This window comes from Staurois parvus, unplaced genomic scaffold (genome assembly GCF_062004578.1).
Source record: "Staurois parvus isolate SC_StPar_1 unplaced genomic scaffold, SC_StPar_1.0 ptg000827l, whole genome shotgun sequence".
NCBI lineage: Eukaryota > Metazoa > Chordata > Amphibia > Anura > Ranidae > Staurois > Staurois parvus.
Genome location: NW_028318623.1, coordinates 7019069 through 7036501, shown reverse-complemented (window position 1 = coordinate 7036501; position 17433 = coordinate 7019069). Strand labels below are relative to the sequence as shown.

The window sequence follows — 17433 nt, the reverse complement described above, 5'->3', positions numbered from 1 at the left end:
GTATAATACATAAGGGGGGATCTAATCTCCATGTATAATACATAAGGGGGGATATGATCTCCATGTATAATACATAAGGGGGGATATGATCTCCATGTATAATACATAAGGGGGAATATGATCTCCATGTATAATACATAAGGGGGGATATGATCTCCATGTATAACACATAAGGGGGATATGATCTCCATGTATAATACATAAGGGGGGATATGATCTCCATGTATAATACATAAGGGGGGATATGATCTCCATGTATAATACATAAGGGGGATATATGATCTCCATGTATAATACATAAGGGGGATATGATCTTCGTGTATAATACATAAGGGGGACTATGATCACCATGTTTAATACATAAGGGGGGATATGATCAACATGTATAATACATAAGGGGGACTATGATCAACATGTATAATACATAAGGGGGGATATGATCAACATGTATAATACATTAGGGGGGCTATGATCACCATGTTTAATACATAAGGGGGGATATGATCACCATGTATAATACATAAGGAGGGATATGATCTCCATGTATAATACATAAGGGGGGATATGATCTCCATGTATAATACATAAGGGGGGATATGATCTCCGTGTATAATACATAAGGGGGAATATGATCTCCGTGTATAATACAAAAGGGGGGATATGATCAACATGTATAATACATAAGGGGGATATGATCAACATGTATAATACATAAGGGGGATATGATCAACATGTATAATACATTAGGGGGGCTATGATCACCATGTATAATACATAAGGGGGGATATGATCACCATGTATAATACATAAGGGGGGATATGATCTCCATGTATAATACATAAGGGGGGATATGATCTCCATGTATAATACATAAGGGGGGATATGATCTCCATGTATAATACATAAGGGGGGGATATGATCTCCATGTATAATACATAAGGGGGGATATGATTAACATGTATAATACATAAGGGGGGATTTGATCTCCATGTATAATACATAAGGGGGGATATGATCTCCATGTATAATACATAAGGGGGGATATGATCTCCATGTATAATACATAAGGGGGGGATATGATCTCCATGTATAATACATAAGGGGGGATATGATTAACATGTATAATACATAAGGGGGGATTTGATCTCCATGTATAATACATAAGGGGGATATGATCTCCATGTATAATATATAAGGGGGGACATGATCTCCATGTATAAATACATCAGTGGTTCATATAGTGAACTCGGTGTAGAGCTATTCACCCTGAGGTCATCACAGAGGACAAGGGGGCACTCTTTACGTCTGGAGGAAAACAAATGTAATCTCCAAACACGGAAAGGTTTCTTCACAGTAAGAGCTGTGAAAACGTTGAATAGACTCCCTCAAGAGTTGGTTCTGGCCAGTTCATTGGATTGTTTTAAAAAGTCCTGGATTCTTTCCTAGATACACAGAATATAACTGGATACTAACATTTATAGGTAAAGTTGATCCAGGGAATATCCGATTGCCTCTCGGGGGATCAGGAAGGAATTTTTTTCACTGCAGGAGCAAATTGGATCATGCTTTGATGGTTTTTTTGCCTTCCTCTGGATGAACTGTGGGTGTAGGATTATAACTTTTTTTTTTTTTAATGGTTGAACTGGATGGAATTTTGGCTTTTTTTCAGCCAGACTAACTATGTAACTATGTAACCAACTACAGTCATGGCCGAAATTGTTGGCACCCTTGATATTTTTCCTGAAAATCAAGTATTTCACACAAAAAAGGTATTGCATTAACACATGTTTTGCTATACACATGTTTATTCCCTTTGTATGTATTGGAACAAATATAAAACAGAGGCAGAAAAGCAAATATGACATAATGTCACACAAAACCCCAAAAATGGGCTGGACAAAAGTATTGGCACCCTTAACTTAATATTTGGTTGCACACCCTTTGGAAAACATAACTGAAATCAGTCGCTTCCTATAACCATCAATAAGCTTCTGACACCTCTCACCCGGAATTTTGGACCACTCTTCCTTTGCAAACAGCTCCAGGTCTCTCTTATTGGAAGGACACCTTTTCCCAACAGCAATTTTAAGATCTCTCCACAGGTGTTCAATGGGATTTAGATCTGGGCTCATTGCTGGCCACTTCAGAACTCTCCAGCGCTTCTTTGCCATCCATTTCTGAGTGCTTTTTGACGTATGTTTGGGGTCATTGTCCTGCTGGAAGACCCAGGATCTTGGACGCAAACCCAGCTTTCTGACACTGGGCCCTACAGTGCGACCCAAAATCCTTTGGTAATCCTCAGATTTCATGATGCCTTGCACACAGTCAAGGCACCCAGTGCCAGAGGCAGCAAAACAACCCCAAAACATCATTGAACCTCCACCATATTTTACCGTAGGTACTGTGTTTTGTTCTTTGTAGGCCTCATTCCGTTTTCGGTAAACAGTAGAATGATGTGCTTTACCGAAAAGCTCTATCTTGGTCTCATCTGTCCACAAGACGTTTTCCCAGAAGGCTTTTGGCTTACTCAAGTACATTTTGGCAAACTGTAGTCTTGCTTTTTTATGTCTCTGTGTCAGCAGTGGGGTCCTCCTGGGTCTCCTGCCATAGCGTTTCATTTCATTTAAATGTCGACGGATAGTTCGCGCTGACACTGATGCTCCCTGAGCCTGCAGGACAGCTTGAATGTCTTTGGAACATGTTTGGGGCTGCTTATCCACCATCCGGACTATTCTGCGTTGCAATCTTTCATCAATTTTCCTCATCCGTCCACGACCAGGGAGATTAGCTACAGTGCCATGGGTTGCAAACTTCTTGATAATGTTGCGCACTGTGGACAAAGGCAAATCTAGTTCTCTGGAGATGGACTTGTAACCTTGAGATTGTTGATATTTTGCCACAATTTTGGTTCTCAGGTCCTCAGACAGTTCTCGTCTCCTCTTTCTGTTGTCCATGCTTAGTGTGGCACAGACAGACACACAATGCAAAGGTTAAGTGAACGTCTCTCCTTTTTATCTGCTTTCAGGTGTGATTTCTATATTGCCCACACCTGTTACTTGCCCCAGGTGAGTTTACAGGAGCATCACATGCTTGTAACATTCTTATTTATCCGCAGTTGTGAAAGGGTGCCAATACTTTTGTCCAGCCCATTTTTGGAGGTTTGTGTGACATTATGTCGAATTTGCTTTCTTTCCTCCCTTTTTTTGTTTTGTCCCAATACACACAAAGGGAATAAACATGTGTATAGCAAAACATGTGTTAATGCAATACGTTTCGTGAGAAATACATGATTTCCTGGAGAAATATCAAGGGTGCCAACAATTTCGGCCATGACTGTATATGCGGCTGGCAGGAAGGGTTTAATTATGTAACTATATAACTGTATCCAGTCAGGCAGGACCTTGCACTACATTGTAGATTGTACAGTTGGAAGCTTTGGTTAGATCTGGGAGAAGCGTTGCTGTGCACCCCAAGTAGTGGCAGGTCCGGCACTGATGAAGCTGGTGAGCCGTGTCTTCATTTCATCTATATTAGTACATCACTAGACCATCCTTGTGACTTACTGTCCTATTAACACATTTAGCAGCACAAAAATCTATATTTAAAATTCTTTAGAATTTCCAGTTACAGATAAGATTTTGCAATGATAATTTTCCAAGGCCTGTGGTCTGAAAGGAAGTTCAGAGCGCTTAACCAATACATTTATCTGATCTCTAGAAATACCCATTTTACATGATACATTTCTGGAGAAATAGCCACAAAAAAAAACAGTTTTATTTATATGGAAAAGTTCAAAAAGTTCAACTATGAAATTCCCAATGTTGCTGTAATTCCTCACCTGTACAGTAGAGAGCACTGTTTTCCTAGTCTTACAAGCAACATTACCCAATGGAAACTTTTCCCAAGGGAACTGTAGGGGCTTTCATTGCAAATGCTTCTTTCCTGTCTGTCCTGCTATGTTGTAGGTTTTATTGCAATGGGGTTGATTTACTAAAGTGGAGAGTACAAAATCTATACAGCTGTGCATGGGAGCCAATCAGCTTCCAGGTTTTACTGTCAAAGCTTTATTGAACAAGCTGAAGTTAGAAGCTGATTGGCTACTGTGCGGAGCTGCATCAGACTCTGAACTTTCCAGTTTTAGAAAATTAGACCCAATGGGGTTTATTTACTAAAGCTGGAGAGTCCAAAATCAGACTCCCTTCTGCATAGAAACCAATCAGCTTCTAACCTCAGCTTGTTCAATGAAGCTTTGGCAATGAAACCTGGAAGCTGATTGGTTTCTATGCAGAAGGGAGTCTGATTTTGGACTCTCCAGCTTTAGTAAATAAACCCCAATGAGTCAGGACAGGCGTGCAGAAAAAGACTTCTGACTTTTCTGATCTGCATACCTGAAGCTGGCCAGTGAGTTGGACCATATTAAAATGATTTTAAAGGTTTGGGGGGTGGTGGGGGGGGGGGGGTTTTGGTTTTTTAATAATCCTTGTTTATTGAAGTTTTATACAAAATAATAATTCAAAACACATAAAAAGCGGCAAGAGGAGAAGGTCTGCAGTACAGCAAATATAACCACAACCATAAAGCATACTAAGCCCCCGGTCACATCAAAGCCAACTTTGAAATCGTGCGACTTACAGTGAAGTCGCATGATTTCAGTATCGGGTGACCTGCCGATTTCAGTTGTGATTTGCAAGACATCTGACACAGATGTCTATGCAAATCGCAACAAAAGTAGTGCATGCACTACTTTAGAAATCAGTGCGGCTCTGACCAAGTCAGAACGACACCGATATGAATGCTCTAATAGCAAACAATAGGGTGCGACTTGGCATGCAATTTCCAAGTCGCATGGCATGAAAATAGCATGCCAAGTCGCACCCAATGTGACAGGGGGGTCAATGATATGTAGGATAAGATCCAGTCAGCGATCAACAAGGACATAGAAGGTGTGGCGTGTCATAAGAAGTCCAAGAATCAGCCATCTATATATAACCTACTGTGCAGATCCATATATTTTAAAGGGGAAGAACACAAAACAAAAATAGGGTAAAGTGTTAGTAAACCACAGACCCTGCATTCACTATATCCGGTCTCAACGGACCCTGCATTCACTGTATCTGGTCTCCCCGGACCCTGCATTCACTGTATCTGGTCTCCACGGACCCTACATTCACTATATCTGGTCTCTCCGGACCCTGCATTCACTATATCTGGTCTCCCCGGACCCTGCATTCACTATATCTGGTCTCCCCGGACCCTGCATTCACTATATCTGGTCTCCCCGGACCCTGCATTCACTATATCTGGTCTCCCCGGACCCTACATTCACTATATCTGATCTCCCCAGACACTGCATTCACTATATCTGGTCTCCCACAGTACACACAACATGGAAATGCAGTTATTTTAGTAAATATAAACTATTAAATCCCTTTTCTCATCAGCAGTTAGAGCAGTCTTGTGACTTCAGCAGAGCACTGGTTAAAGCTTGTAGGAGGAGTTTTCCTTCTGCTCTAAGAGGATGCAGGACCCCTGACCCTCTGTCTGGACAGTGATGATCACATGCACTCTCCCAAGCAAAAAAAGGAACCTCTCTAGCAATACAAAGTAGAATGAACCAAAAAAATAAAAAAGGCCAATTGCGGACTTTAGAGGCACTGCAACAAAATATCTTTAAAATCACTTTATTGTAGAAATGTAGACCATTACATAGCAATTACATACATATTTTTCTGCTAAGAATGCAAGACCCCCAAAAGGGGGAAGAGTATTCTAAGCTGATTACAAAACTCGTCAAAAATTATTAAAATTGACACAATTGTACCGTAACCCGGTGAAGGTATCAAAAGACATAAATCAGATGTCGATACTGGTAATCACTTGATAGTTACTCTGTAGTTACTCGACATGTTTCGCGAGAGTATCGCTTCTTCAGGAGTTACTACATAAAAAAAGGATTGAATATAAATATAACATGATGTCACATAATATCAAATTATTTGTTAATTATATAGATCCAAAAATACCTTGAGGTATCAGCTACAGAGCAGAAAATGTGTTGGGATAAATGATGGTAACCCATGGAGCAGCCGCGTGTCAGGCAAGTCAGCAGGGGGATCCCACAAGGATGAAACACCACTTGGCAGTCCCTATAAAAGGGGGGGGTTCTCGAGATCTAAAAGGGGTATATAGATCATAAAATACATATATCCCTTCCCAATCCAGATAGCAATATAATAAGGGTCAAAAAATGTGTTGTGCTAACCGTCCAAAGATATAGGCCGTAAGATTGATGTGAACATCGATTTTAACCACCTGCCGAACGCAGATAGCTGAATGACGGCTACAATGTGGCCGGCTAGTTCTGGGAGGGCGTCATATGACGTCCTCCCAGAACGCGCTCTCCTGTGCGCCCCTGGGGGCGCGCACCCGGTGATCTCTGTGATCGCTGTGTCCTACGGACACAGCTGATCACGTGATGTGGTAAAAGGCCAGTCACAGCGGCCTTTTACCACGTGATCAGCCGTGTCCAATGACACGCTGATCACCGGGAAATGCAATTGCCGGTTCTCGGCTGCACTTTCCACACGCTGTCAGAGCGTGAGGAAAGTGCTGCCGAGAACCGGCACTTGTCAGAACAGGGATCGGCACCGATCATCAGGGCACTGATGATCAGTGCCCTGATGATCGGTGCCCAGCAGTGCCACCCACCAGTCCCGCCCACCTGTGCCCAGCAGTGCACCCACCTGTGCTTAGCAGTGCACCCACCTGTGCCCAGCAGTGCACCCACCTGTGCCACACACCTGTGCTCAGAAGTGCCACCTACCTGTGCCCAGCAGTGCCACCCACCTGTGCCCACCCACATGTGCCCACCAGTGCCACCCACCAGTGCCCATCAGTGCAGCCCAGCAGTGCTGCCAGTCAGTGCCCAGTGGTTGTGCAAGTCAGTGCCCAGCAGTTGTGCCAGTCAGTGCCACCTATCAGTGCTGTCTATCAGTGCCACCTATCAGTGCTGTCTATCAGTGCCACCTATCAATGCCGCCTATCTGTGACACCTCATTAGTGCTGCCTATCAGTGCTGCCTATCAGTTCCCATCAGTGCTGCCTATCAGTGCCCATCAGTGCTGCCTCATCAACGCACATCAGTGAAGGAGAAAAATTACCTGTTTGAAAAATTTTATAATAGAAACATAGAAACTTTTTTTTTAACTTTTTGCATTTTTTTGTTTACAGCGCAAAAAGTAAAGTGTCCAGCAGCGATTAAATACCACCAAAAGAAAGCTCTATTTGTGAGAAAAAAATGATAAAAATTTCATATGGGTACAATCTTGCATGACCGCGCAATTGTCATTGAAAGTGTGACAGCGCTGAAAGCTGAAAATTGGCCTGGTAAAGAAGGGGGTATAAGTGCCTGGTAGGCAAGTGGTTAAAGCACAAAAAGCCACTTGGAAATATTCACTGAGGTGAAAAATGTAGAGGAGACATATGAAGGCCTCAAAAATATCCACTCAACCACAATGGCTGCTAAGCAGCGTATATAAAATCTAAAGAAAAAATCCAGAGAAGGGGTGTGGCAGGAGTCACTTTGGGTGGGGGGCCCATGGAACCCAGCTCACTTTAGAGAGGTGGGGAGACCCCTGTCTCAGCTCCCCATGTCCCTAATATGTGTAAATCACCCTGTGCCTGTTAGGGGTACAGGGTGAACTGTCCTAATATTGGGGTGGGGGGTTGTTGTTTCCGGCAGCTCTCCCTCCTGATTGGACTGTCTGTTGGTGTGTCTCTTGTTACTAAAGGTAGATTGCCCCACCCTGTGTCATTATGCAGGGAGGGGGGTTGTTCCCTTGAATGTATATATCTTGTATCTGTGTTAAAATAAAGTACCGTATTTTTCGCTCCATAAAAAAGGGGGGAAAATGTCAGTGCGTCTTATGGAGCGAATATGGAGCGGCCGGTCCGGTTTTTCCACCGCCGCCGTGTCAGAATACCGGGCCGGCCGCTCAGCTCTGCAGCGGGACCTTACCTGTTCCTCTATCCAGCGGCACGGTCTTCCCGGCTTCTGTAGTGTGCGTGACAGCCGGGTCCCAAGTGCGCATGCGCAAGAAGTGGTGCTCTTTGTGAATGGTAAGGCGGTACCTGGGACACATGACAGATCCCAGAAGCCGCCGGACCAATCACAAAGCGCAGCGCTTCTCGCTCATGCGCACTGGGCACCCGGCTGTCAAGCCGAGCGCCATTACAGAAGCCGGGAAGACAGCGCGCAGCTGGATAGAGGAACAGGTAAGGTCAAAGAACAACTCCGCGGAAGTAAGAGCGGGTACCTGTCAAATTCAGGTACCCGCTCCCCCTCCCTCCCCAAAGGTCAGCAGTCATCTCCTGTACTGTCCACAGTCTCTGGTCATCTCCTGTACTGTGTCCGCAGTCTCTGGTCATCTCCTGTACTGTGTCCGCAGTCTCTGGTCATCTCCTGTACTGTGTCTGCAGTCTCTGGTCATCTCCTGTACTGTCTGCAGTCTCTGGTCATCTCCTGTACTATGTCCGCAGTCTCTGGTCATCTCCTGTACTGTGTCCGCAGTCTCTGTTCATCCCCTGTACTATGTCCGCAGTCTCTGGTCATCCCCTGTACTATGTCCGCAGTCTCTGGTCCATCTCCTGTACTGTCTGCAGTCTCTGGTCATCCCCTGTACTGTCCGCAGTCACTGGTCATCCCCTGTACTGTCCGCAGTCTCTGGTCATCTCCTGTACTGTCCGCAGTCTCTGGTCATCCCTGTACTGTTTGCAGTCTCTGGTCATCTCCTGTACTGTCCGCAGTCTCTGGTCATCTCCTGTACTGTCCGCAGTCTCTGGTGATCTCCTGTACTATGTCTGCAGTCCATTAGTTCAGAATTTTTTTTTCCTGTTTTCTGCCTCTAAAACCTAGGTGCGTCTTATGGAGTGAAAAATACGGTAGTCTATTTTCTGGTTTCCTTCAATACTGGTGTCGTCTAGTCTTGTATGGTCTGCTGTGGTGTCTGTGATCGGTGTTCGGACGGGGAAGCGGTATCCTAATGGAAGTACCCAAGCGCAGACTGGGTCAGTTCCGTTCCAAGGGGGAAGGGAGAAAGGTAAAATATAAATTATTAGGGAAGGTATTTAAACATGTTACCCTTGTATTAGAGCTAGCCAATCTGAAGACCACTCCAATATCAATTAGTAAAAACTAATTGCCAAACGGTGTACTAACCTTGTTACGGTACAGGCAAGGATGGTGCAACAGGGAGAATAGGGCCGAAATAGTACACTACCTCAATTCCACAAAGTAGGAATCAAACCAGGCAAATAGGGTAGTAAAGCCAGTACATCTCTGTAAATACAAGAACCAAATAGGTCCAAAAACGAGGTAAACGATGGCTAGAGAGAACAGTAGACGAGATATGGGTTGTTTTTTTTTTTTTTTTTTAAATAACAAACACATCATATTTACATGCTCTGTGCAATGGTTTTACCACCATTTTAAATTTAGAGTCAACATAACAGGCAACTAGCTTCTTCAGAAACAAGCCAGCAATGGCAGCTCCAGTAATTCTTTCATGACTCTTTTAATTTAATCCCCTATTTAAATCAAGGAATCAAAAATTGCCAGGTTTGGGAAAGAGTAAAATGAAGGGAATGTCTACAAATACTTTTGTAAATTTAATTTTCAAGACAACCAAATAAGCAATATACAACCAATATATTTACATTTATTCATTAGCGATTATTTCTGCATGTAAACAATAATCTATAAAAATTCCCTGAATTCAAAAAAGTCTGCGCCTTTAACTAAAGTGCTCTTCTTGGAGCAGGTGTGCAGGGCGCAATGTATATTTACATTTTATATTAAGATTTTTAAAGGATTTTTATATGTTATAATAATACAACAAAGAAAAAGCAAAGGGCAAAGAACAGGAACCCACAAAACCAATCATAAATCATCGTTTTTAATTGATAAAGTGACGTGATTAGCTGGTAGATGTTACTACTTCTCAGTTCCACCTTATTCTTTGTACTGTCCTATTAAAACGGCATACAAAAAAATTTACAAAAATAATTCACGATACAATAAATTTGTATTAATACAATCGCCTAATATAAAAGTAATTACAGCATTGTAGAAAAACGCAAAAAAAAAATATTGATTAAGATTAAACTAGAAGATCATATTAAAAATAGGGAACTAAAGTGTTACTAAACCCCAGACCCTGCATTCACTAAATCTGGTCTCCCCGGACCCTGCATTCACTATATCCGGTCTCCCAGGACCCTTCACTATATCCTGTCTCCCCAGACCCACCCTGCATTCACTATATCCCGTCTCCCCAGACCCACCCTGCATTCACTAATTCCGGTCTCCCCGGACCCTGCATTCACTAAATCTTGTCTCCCCGGACCCTGCATTCACTAAATCTTGTCTCTCCGGACCCTGCATTCACTATATCTGGTCTTCCCGGACCCTGCATTCACTATATCCGGTCTCCCCAGACCCTGCATTCACTATATCCGGTCTACCCAGACCCACCCTGCATTCACTATATCCCGTTTCCCCAGGCCCACCCTGCATTCACTAATTCCGGTCTCCCCGGACCCTGCATTCACTAAATCTTGTCTCCCCGGACCCTGCATTCACTAAATCTTGTCTCTCCGGACCCTGCATTCACTATATCTGGTCTTCCCAGACCCTGCATTCACTATATCCGGTCTCCCCAGACCCTGCATTCACTATATCCGGTCTCCCCAGACCCTGCATTCACTATATCCGGTCTCCCCAGACCCTGCATTCACTATATCCGGTCTCCCACAAGACACAGAACATGGAAATGCAGTTATTTTAGTAAATATAAACTGCTAAATACCTTTTCTCATCAGCAGTTACAGTAGTCTTGTGATATCTATCAATATCCAGCAGAGCACTGGGTAAAGCTTGTGGGAGGAGTTTTCATTCTCCCCAGATTGTCCTATGAGGCTGCAGGACTGACCCTCTGTCTGGACAGTGCTGATTGGCCCTGTGCTGATCACATGCACTTTCCCAAGGAAAAAAAAAACTCTCTAGCAATGCACACCAAACTGAGCATGTGCAGCTTGCCCCCAAGGCTCTGTTCTATCAGCAGATGGATTGGGGACAGTAGAAGAAGGGGAGGATCAGAGAAGACATGATCAAACATCCTTTTTACACAGTGCGGAGGATTAACCCCTTGGGTTCCACAGTGAGTATTACAAGCATGCTTTACTGCATATACAGACTGATTTTAAGGTTGTGTGTTTAGCAACACTTTAACGTATAATTAAAAGAGAAGTATGAGCTCAAGAAAAAAACAAAAATACATCCTCACTTCCATGCTGCAAACCGCTGCCACAGTCCAAGTTCTGTGCCTCCATATTATCAGGAACTGGTTCCCCCTGATGGCAAGCTGCCAGGTCCACCCTCCTTTGATGGAACCTGAAGCATCTTGGGGTATGTGACGTGCATACCCCTGGAGGCTTCCGAAAAGAGGAGACGTCATTTGCTCCTAGGTGAGAATGACAGCCATGAGAAGGATCGGACTGTAGATAAGAAAAAGTAAACTAATAAAAAAAAATTTCATTTTTGATTGCGAGGGGGCTGGGGGAGTGCAATGAATGGAGCTATCATGGTGGGCAACACTATTTATTATAGGTACTATAGTGCCAACAATTTACGCAGTGCTTTATGTATACTGTATATTCACATCAGTCCCTGCCCTCAAGGAGCTTACAACCTAAGGTCCCAAGCTCATATCCACTAGGGCCAATTTAGACAGGATCCAATTAACCTCCCATCACATCTATGGGGTGTGAGAGGGAAAACTCCCAAACTCTAGTGAGGTAGTTTGGGATTTGAACCAACTACCTCTATGCTGAAAGGTAGAAGTGCTAACCACTTAGCCACTCACTATCCATACCTGGCATGACCCTAAGGTGACCCATACAGGTCAGAGCCATCTCTTTGTTGGGCAGTTTCCATCTCATTCCTGACCAGGGGCGGACTGACAACTCATGGGGCACCCAGGCAATAGGGGATCATGGGGCCCCTGTGTCCTTGCCCACATTCAAACCACACCCAAAAAAGCATATGAAAGGTACCAGGGGCATCTCATGGGGCCCCCTTCTGGCCCTCGGGCAGTGCCCGGGTTCCCAAATGGTCAGTCCGCCCCTGTTCCTGACATCTGGTTTTTGCAACTGTCCTATTTTTTAGTCCAGTTTGGCAGCTTATAGAAGATCTTCACACCCCACCACCCATTTTTTTCCCCTCTTATTCACTCACCCAGCAAATCTAGCATTGTCCATGCATCGCTGTCACAGCCCGGATTGCATACCACCATCATATTGGCGCTGGCTGTTTCTTCCTGGTTTATGAAGATGACCCCCTGATGACAAGTTGCCAGATCCGCCCTCCTCCAGTGTTTTTATGGAACCTAAAGTATCCCCAGGTGTGTGATGTGCACATCTTCTGGAGTCTTCATGGAAGGAGGCGAAGTCACTATCCCCAAGGTGGGAATGGAGGCCACGGGACAGCTGGACAGTAGATAAGAAAAAAAGTTTTGATTGCAGAGAGGGAAGGTCGCAAGGGTGGTTGAAGGTTGCATCTAGTGAGGAAGGGGCCGCTTTCAGTGGGATTATTTTAGTCTGGCTATTTGGCTTACTGTCTCTCAAAAAAGAAACAAAGGGAATCTCTCCAATAGGGACGTAGAGAGAAAACAAGGAAGAGAGTATTTCCACTGACAACGGTTGTTAATCAGTGCCATGCCATCAATTAGGTCAACTGAGGAAGCCGCCTCATCTAACACTCATAGAGCCACCATGGTGGGAAGCAATGAAGACAGAGGGGTTGATTTACTAAGGGCAAATAGACTGTGCAGTTGCCCTCGGCAAATGCAATTGATCCAGAGCTTAGTAAATGAGGTAAAGCTTCACTTTGCAAAGAATATCCAATCACGTGCAAGGAAAATTAAAAAAAAACACAGCATTTTTGCTTGCACATGATTGGATGATGAAAGTCAGCAGAGCTTCTGCTCACTCACTAAACTCTGGAGCAGCTGCACTTGCAGGGCGCAACTGTACTTTGCCGTGCATGGTTAATGGCAGGGCCGTCCCAGGTTTCAACACTATGGGGTTGATTTACTAAAGGCAAAAAGACTGTGTACTTTGCAAAGTGCACAGTCTTTTTGCCTTTAGTAAATCAACCCTATAGTGTTCAAACCTGGGACGGCCCTGCCATTAACCATGCACGGCAGGGCCACTTCTTTACTTCTGCTAATAATAGGCACAAGCCTGGTATTCCTCATTGTAAATCTGCTCCAGTACAGGCTCCCTTTAAAGAAGAAGTACAGCCAAAGCTATACTTCTTCAATGGATCAGAGGAGTGCAGTTTGTTCTGCACTCCTGTGACCCATTTCCAACTGACAGCAGGCTAAAGCCTGCTGTTGGCTGACGTCACAGAGCTAGTCCAGGCTCTGAAAAGATTCCAAACACATGGTTGGGAGCCACCCAGAAGCCTGGACCAGCATCTGGGCTAATGTTAGAAACTGTGGGGCCCCATACAGCCAACCTGACAGCCCCCCCTCCAAAAAAAACAGTTTACTATGCTTCAGTTATGAATGAACACAGTGAGTGATTGTTACCAAAATGTGACATACTTACCTTAACCTTTCCCCAGTCTCCATCATGAAGGATCCTATTGTGTTATTGCAGCTGCTGGTGGGAAGGAGATGAGGGAAGCCACAAGCTCTGTGGGTGCACACAGGAGGCCCTGGGTAGCAGGGGGAAAATGTATGGTGCACAGGGAGCGTGATGGGAGCAGGGGCAATTACTGGAACTAATCCCCTATATGACTCTCTTTGTAGTAGCTGAAAGTCAGTGGGAGGGAGAGGAGAAGAAGCCAGCTTTCAGCTGCTGCAGAGAGAGCCATACAGAGGATTGGTTCCTGTAATTGTACCCCCCACTGTGCCGTTCACCCTTCCTGCCCAGATCCGATTCACCCAGTTGCCTGGGCCCCCTTGCTGGCCTGGGTCCCGTACACAGGGACTGGTAGTACCCCCTTATCCACAGCCCTGGCTCAGCCTATCAGAAAGCTGCTGAGAGTCTGAGCCAACATCTGGAGGGGCAAAGCAGAGAGCCTGTGACTGACAGGGCAGACCTGAGAACAGAGCGACCAGTGGTGTTTGATCACTCAGTTCTCAGTGCAAAGATGGCACAGAGCAGATGCAGCATTGCATTTTTTTTGTGATTCCCATACTTCTCTTTTAATGAGTATTTTATTATTTATTTCAGGTACTTGTATAGCGCCATCAATTTACACAGCACTTTACATATATATTGTACATTCACATCAGTCCCTAACCCTCAAGGGGTATACAATCTAAAGTCCCTAACTCACATTCATACATACTAGGGCCAATTTAGAAAGGAGCCAATTCACCTATCAGCATGTCTTTGGAGTGTGGGAGGAAACCGAAGTACCCAAAGGAAACTCACGCAGGCACAGGGAGAACATGCAAACTCCAGGCAGGTGGTGCTGTGGCTGGGATTCGAACCAACGACCCTAGTACTGCCAGGCGGAAGTGCTAACCATTTAGCCACTGTGCTGCCCCACCCTGAACGTCATTCAGTCAAGTTGCACTATGTGAGTTTTCTATCCACTATGGCCCACCTCCATATAGTATCCATATTTATATGCTTTTGCTGAAAAAATCAGGTCGTAACCCCATTTCAGGAGCTACACAAAGCTACACCTTTGCCTACACGAAGAGTGAAACACATCAAAGCATTCGGAAATTCCCAATGCCCTGGCAGGACTGCGGCTTTAGGTCAGAGACAAAGAAAATGTTACTGTTGGACTTCACACTACAACCTGGCAGAAGCCAGTCCATAAGGTCAGAACTATTTGCACAGCACAGTAAATCCTCCCTTCTATTCAGTGCTGGTTAGTAGAAATTTACTCAATAAGAATTAAAGGAAAGCTACAGTCCCAGCATACATTTCATTTTGTACCATCAGCATTGTAATAGCAAAACAAACAATCCAAAATAAGCCAACTTAAATCTCATTTTATATTGCATGTGCTGCCAGTCTGCTGGCTGTCCCTTTCCACAAAGTCCTGGATTCCCATCATGCTTGCTGCTTCTCCTCCATTTCTAAGGACTACATATCCCATGGTACACAGCTGCCTATAGGCAGTGATTCGTGTACTGACTCCGCCTCCTGAAACTCCTCCTCTCAGCCCTTTTGTAGTTCAGAAGTCAGGCTCTGTGAAATGTGAGACACAGCAGTGCCACCCACCGGGCATAGTGACTACATGTCACAGAATTCAGAGTAAATCTAGGTTCACACCTATGCGTTTTCCATTGCGTTTTACAGAAACGCACAGCAGTCCATTTAACATGATTTCCTATGGGACAGGTTCACATCTGCACGTTTTCACCCAGTGCATTTTTTTGGAAAGAGTCAGGGATTTTTTTAAATGCACAATGTTGCGTTTTTGGTTCAATAGACTTCAATGGAGATGCTGCAGAAATGCATGCAGTGCATTTTTTACTAGTTTTTGATGCTTTTTGCGTATTAATCTGCCCAGCAACATTTTGAAAGAAAATGCATATGCAAAAATGCAAGACTCACGGCAAAAAGCACTGCAGATACAGATCAAATGCAAATTGCATAGGTGTACACCTAGCCTAAGGGCCAGTTCACACTACATGTATATCAGTAGCTTTCTTTCTGCATCCAAAACACACAGAAAGTAGGTTATATGGTTGTCAATGCCATAGTTCACAACAGTGCTTGCAGGTTCTGTGCGTTCCGGTTGCAAAAAAAAAAGTAGAACAGGCTGCATTTGTTCTGCACAGAACTGTACTGGACAGGGGCGGACTGACCATTTGGAAACTCGGGTACTGCCCGAGGGCCCGGGGTCAGTAGGGGGCCCCATGAGATGCCCCTGGTACCTTTTTCATAGGCTTTTTTGACTTTAGGCAAGGACACAGGGGCCCCATGATCCCCTATTGCCCGGGAGCCCCATGAGTTGTCAGTCTGCCCTTGGTACTGGAACAAGGTAAAATGCGTAAAAAAATGCACCGGAGCGCACCAAAATGCTCTATTTAAATTGAAGAAAAAGACTGAGGAAAAAATTCACTGGAATGCATAAAAAATGCACCTTAACATGTCGAAAACGCTCATGTGGAAACGCATCGGGACTGTGTGAACCGGCCCTAAATGTGTTTGCATCGTCACAAAGTTTAAAAGCTTTAGGATCATTCAGAGTAATAGAAGTAGTCTAGAAATACAATATAGCTATAAATATATAATTTTACAATTTGACCATAGATTCATTTTAATAGTAAAAAAAAAAACTACAGCACATTATAATTTTGGCACAATGGCACAACAAATTATCTCAGTAAACTATAAGCAGCCACACTGATTGGGTGAAGGTATCTTAAATGGCGTTCCCTTTCTAGCTTAGGGATAGGAAAACATGAACACATTTGCAGTTATAGAATACTGATGCGATTATTCGATATGACGTTTAATAATCCACATGTAACTATGATCTGACTCCACAACAATAACATCTGCTATGGGTTACAGCATCACCTTGTTCAATAGGCCTTCAAGTGGTGAACCTACCTTGCCAATTCATTTTATTTAGTAATACTTTATTCTAGAAATAGATCTGTGTTTTCTCAGACATGTCAAGGTTGTACAGCTAGGGGGCGCCAACCCCTTTAAAAGTTCATAATGCCATTTGTGTTACATGGGCTTTGTGGTCATGTGATTACTGTGATTGGCTGTCACAGCAATAACATGATATGGAGCCCAACCCACTGGCTCTTGATCTTAAGGTGTTACTGAATCCAGGACCCTTCATTCACTATATCTGGTCTCCCCGGACCCTGCATTCACTATATCTGGTCTCCCCGGACCCTGCATTCACTATATCTGGTCTCCCCAGACCCTGCATTCACTATATCCGGTCTCCCCGGACCCTGAATTCACTATATCTGGTCTCCCCAGACCCTGCATTCACTATATCTGGGCTCCCCAGACCCTGCATTCACTACATCTAGTCTCCCCAAACCCTGCATTCACTATATCTGGTCTCCCAGGACCCTGCATTCACTATATCTGGTTTCCCCAGACCCTGCATTCACTATATCTGCTCTCCCAGGACCCTGCCTTTACTATATCTGGTCTCCTAGGACCCTGTATTCACTATATCTGCTCTCCCCGGACCCTGCATTCACTATATCTGGTCTCCTAGGACCCTGCATTCACTATATCCGGTCTCCCCCCGGACCCTGCATTCACTATATCTGGTCTCCCAGGACCCTGCATTCACTATATCTGGTCTCCCAGGACCCTGCCTTCACTATATCTGGTCTCCCAGGACCCTGCCTTCATTATATCTGGTCT

The 17433-nt window shown here is 44.3% G+C and overlaps 1 long non-coding RNA gene across 1 annotated transcript; it reads right to left on the bottom strand.

The window, feature by feature from the left end:
• Nucleotides 1-5665: 5665 nt before the first annotated feature.
• LOC149443892 (uncharacterized) lies at nt 5666-13100 on the bottom strand. Its single transcript, XR_016306607.1, has 2 exons — nt 6884-13100; nt 5666-6846 (listed from the first exon to the last, which is right to left on the bottom strand). It is a non-coding gene; the product is annotated as an uncharacterized LOC149443892 (long non-coding RNA).
• Nucleotides 13101-17433: the final 4333 nt, after the last annotated feature.